Below are 5,000 nucleotides of genomic sequence, written 5' to 3'. Positions count from 1 at the left end.
CATTGTTGTAATGATTACATAAAACAATTCGGTGCAATGGCCACAAATTATTTTTATATATTAATTCATCGTACAAGAATATGATTATGCTTTTTGTTAATCATTCCAGATCTGAATCAGTCACACACACACACACACATATATAGATACACACACACACACACACACACATATGTATGTATATATATATACATATCATCATCATCAATAACGGTATGCTCATGTTTGAGCAGCCGTGGACCTCTCCACCATCCTTCGCCACTAAACTCGATCTTACGCTTTTCTTTCCACTTGTACCATCGACAGCCCACAAATATCTTTGATATAGTCGCTCAGTCTTGTCTTCGGTTTGCCTCTTCCTCTGTTTCCTATCACCATCCCTGTCAGCAAGTTTTTCTCAATACTATTACTTCTCATTACATGACCAATAAACTTTAATTTCCTTTTGTTCAAGATGTCCAACAGTCGGTCTTTACAATTTATTTTTCTCAGCATTTCATCATTCGTCTTCTTTTCTGTCCAGCTAATATGCAGTACTCGTCTGTAACACCACATTTCAAAACTATTGATCTTTTTCTTGTCTATCTACTTCAACACCCAACACTCAAAACCATATGATGCAATTGGGAAAACTAATGAGTTCAATAACCTCAGCTTTGTCCGTAAGGTAATGCTTCGGTCTTTCTAGATGTTATTGAGAGCAATTGTGGCGTTTTTGGCAATGGTAATTCTTCTTTTTATCTCCGGTGAATCATCATATGTATTAGTTAAAAACAGCTCCAAGATAAGTGAACTCTTTCACATTTTCCACAATCATTCCATTGATTGTAACATGTTCATCATTGTTCATTGCGGTTATCTTTGAATCTTCATGATCTTAGTTTTCTTGGCATTAAAAAAATAAGCCAGCCTTTTCGCTTGCTTCTCTAACTTTATCTAGTAGTTGTTGTAGTTCAGTGATACTGCTGGCAATCAAAACTATATCATCGGCGTACCTCAGATTTGATATTTGTATCCTCCAACATCCACAGTTCCTTCAAAATTCTCTAGAGCACCTCTCATAATTGTTTCAGAATATATATTAAAGAGGTGCGGAGACAGAATGCAACCCTGTCGTACTCCTTGTTTGACTTCAAACCATTCTGTTAACCCATAAGTGGTTCTTACAGCTGCTTGTTGTTGGTCATACAAGGCTTTTATTAGTTGGATGAGGGTGTTTTGGAACTTCATATCGTACATGTTATTCCAGAGGATATCGTGATCAACAGTATCAAAAGCTTTCACATAATCGATGAAACACAGGTATAGGTCTTTTTGATGTTCTCTGTTTTTCTCTATGATCAATTTTAAATCTAGAATCTGGTTCTGGTCCCCTTTCCAGGCGAAAACCTGCTTGTCGTCTGCAATTTCCTCTCTAACTTCAACTTCATTCTTTCAGCAATAATTTTTCAACAAAATTTTGCTGCTGTGACTTATTAATGCAATTGTCCTATTATTGTTGCATTGGAGTGCGTCACCTTTTTAGGTATGGGAGTAAAGACTGATTTTACCCGTCTTCTGGCCATTTCTTTCATTCCATATTTTTGTACAGAGTTTGTAGAAGAAGTATTCAACACTTTCGCCAGCATTCTTAATTAGTTCTGCTGTTATTTCATCTATTCCGGGGTTCTTGTTATTCTTTACTTCTTTTATGGCTTTTATAACTTCGTCCAGCAGTGGCGGTGGTTCATCCTCGCCGTCATTGAGTCTAATTAAAGTTGTTGTTAGATCTTTATTCTTTTTGTATAAGTTGGAACAATATTGATTCCAGCTATTTTTTACTTCTTTTCCATCACACAAAACAAGTCCATCTTCAGTTTTGATAGTGTCCATTGTAGGTTTGAATTTTCGTGTGATGTTTCGTACTCCTTGGTAGAGTTCTTTAGTTGTCTTATTGATAGAACAGTTTTCAATTCTCTGGCAATGCTCATTTAAATATGTTTCCTTATCTTGTCGCCATAATCTTTGAATTTTTGTATTTTATTTTTTGTAAATTACTTTTTCAACTGGATTATTGATACCTTTTTATTTTAGGCATCTTCTTGTTTCAATTTCACTTAGTGTTTTTTCAGATATCCAGGGGGAATTTTTTTTCTTTTTGGCGATAGTTTCTTAAGCAGTGCTCAACAGGAGTTCTTTTCCTTCTTCCCATAACTCATTTGGTGTTTTATCATCTTCACATTGATTGAGTATTTCAAATTTGTTTGACACTGTAATTCTGTAATTGTTATCAAGAGTTTTGTAGTCGAGCTTTAGAGGTGGTGTTGGACGCTCCATCTTTTTAAGTCTTATTTTAAAGTCGATAGTTAGTAGTTGGTGGTCACTGTTGCAGTCGGCACCAGGTCTTGTCTTGGCATTTTTTATGCAACTTTTCCATTTTTGGTTCAGCACAATGTAGTCAATTATATATATATATATTATATATATATATATATATATGTATATATATATATATAAATATATATATGAATATATATATATATATATATATATATATACATATATATATATATATATATATATATATATATATATATATATATATATATATATATATATATATCGGATTTTGCATATATATGTAGTGAACAGCTGGCAATACTGCTAGGGGGTTAGCTGCCAGTTTTTCCTTTCCTATTAAAGGACAGAATGTAGTTGGTTACAATTTCAAGTATATTTATCAAACGTATTTGGTAAAATTTAATATTACATTTATCTATATAAATCTACTACGTGTCATAACTTACATCAATTATATATCTTTGTTTAAGCGTCCAGATTATTTAGTAGAAAAATAGCAACTTAAGAAAATCAAGCATTAATTCTTTTTTTTAGTAATCAACAGTTACACCTGAGTTATAACCACAGACCACATGCACATGACTCACTTTCGGTAATCACACGGTGCTCCCAACCCTAGTACTCTGATATCATACGTTGTCAGATACAGAATTAAAGGATCGAAAAATCACGAGAGAATAAATAAATGAATAAACAGTATCTGACACATACATATAAAGCCTATGGAAGTTCCGTACTGGCCCAACGAATTATTTATATAGGGCCTACATTTATCTACTTCCGCACTCAGACGTTACATATGGCTGAAACGAATGTTATTTCTTTCCTCGGCGTCGATAGGCAACAGAAGGTTCCAGAAACGGATGTTCTCGTTAGGGTTAACCTTAAGGAGACCCGAGAAGGGTGAGACGGAAATGGTTGGAAAAGAATTGTTGTGAGAAGGAGAAAGAGAAAGAAAGGGAGAGAGAGAGAAAGAGAGAGAGAGAGAGAGAGAGAGAGGAGGTAGGGAAAGGGAGACGGAGGTAGGGGAGAAAAGAGAGAGAGGGGGGGAGGGGGGAGAGAGAAAGGGGGAGGGAGGGAAAGCAGAAAGAGACAGACAGACAGAACAACATTAAACGACAGAACAGATATCTTAAAACACATAGTATATATATATATATATATATATATATATATATATATATATATATATATATATATATATATATATGTATATATGTATGTGTGTGTGTGTGTGTGTGTGTGTGTGTGTGTGTGTATGTATGTGTGTGTGTGTACACATACATATATGTGTGTGTGTGTGTATTATATATACATATATATATATATATATATATATATATATATATATATATATATATATATATATTTATATATATATATATATATATATATATATATATATATATATATACATTAACACACACACACACGCACACACGCACACACACACACACACACACACACACACACACACACACACACACACACACACACACACACACATATATATATATATATATATATATATATATATATATATATATATATATATATATATATATATATATATATCCAGCCCAAGTCAGTGCTGGTCCCAAAGCCCGGATAAAATAGAGAGAATGATACCTAAAAGGTACCACCGGCACTCTCCGTGGAAAGGAACTGGGGACCCTACCACGTACTCACTCCAAGAGCATCACAACATGAAAACTATAATTAAGTATCATGCTGTGACCACGGCGGCTCAGACATGAACCTACCGTTAAAAGAAGAAGAATATATATATATATATATATATATATATATATATATATATATATATATATATATATATATATATATATATACATTACATATATATATGTATATATATATATATATATATATATATATATATATATATATATATATATATATGTACACACTTTAGATTTTTGGTCTCAAATGCAGTTTAAAACCCACCATTGCCTCTTAGAGGACAGACACCCTTCCATCACTACACCGTCCTCTGTCAATTATCTGTTGATTTTTTAAAAAGTCATTAACCGACGATGTAATTACACAAAGGCGGTAGAAAGGTATGAGGACAACGAATTTGAAAAGATGCCCTCAAAAAAGAAGAAGAGGGGAAAAAAGAAGATAATTAGAAAACGATAACACATAAGCAGCGTGATCAGCTGATTTGCGGCGCCGAAGTGCCTTTCGAAAACCGTCATTTTAATCTAGGACCGGAAAGAACGAGTCGCAGAAAATTCAGTTGGCAAAGGTTTGCATTTACTTCAAAGGGATACTTGAAGACGAGGACGCATGGTTCACTTTGAGAGCAGAATTCTCTATAAAGTAAATATGAATCTGTGGTGGGAGTCCGGACTGTCCATGAAAACAAAATTGCAAGGAAAAATGGCGGTAATGGATCCTTTCTATTTATATTTTATATTATATATATTTACACACACACACTCACACACACCACACACACACACACACACACACACACACACACACACACACACACACACACACACACACACACACATATATATATATATATATATATATATATATATATATATATATATATATATATATATATATATATATACATGTATATATATATATATATATATAAATATATATATATATATATATATTATTTA

This window comes from Penaeus monodon, chromosome 11 (genome assembly GCF_015228065.2).
Source record: "Penaeus monodon isolate SGIC_2016 chromosome 11, NSTDA_Pmon_1, whole genome shotgun sequence".
NCBI classification, from domain to species: Eukaryota; Metazoa; Arthropoda; class Malacostraca; order Decapoda; family Penaeidae; genus Penaeus; species Penaeus monodon.
This window is presented reverse-complemented; position numbering follows the sequence as displayed.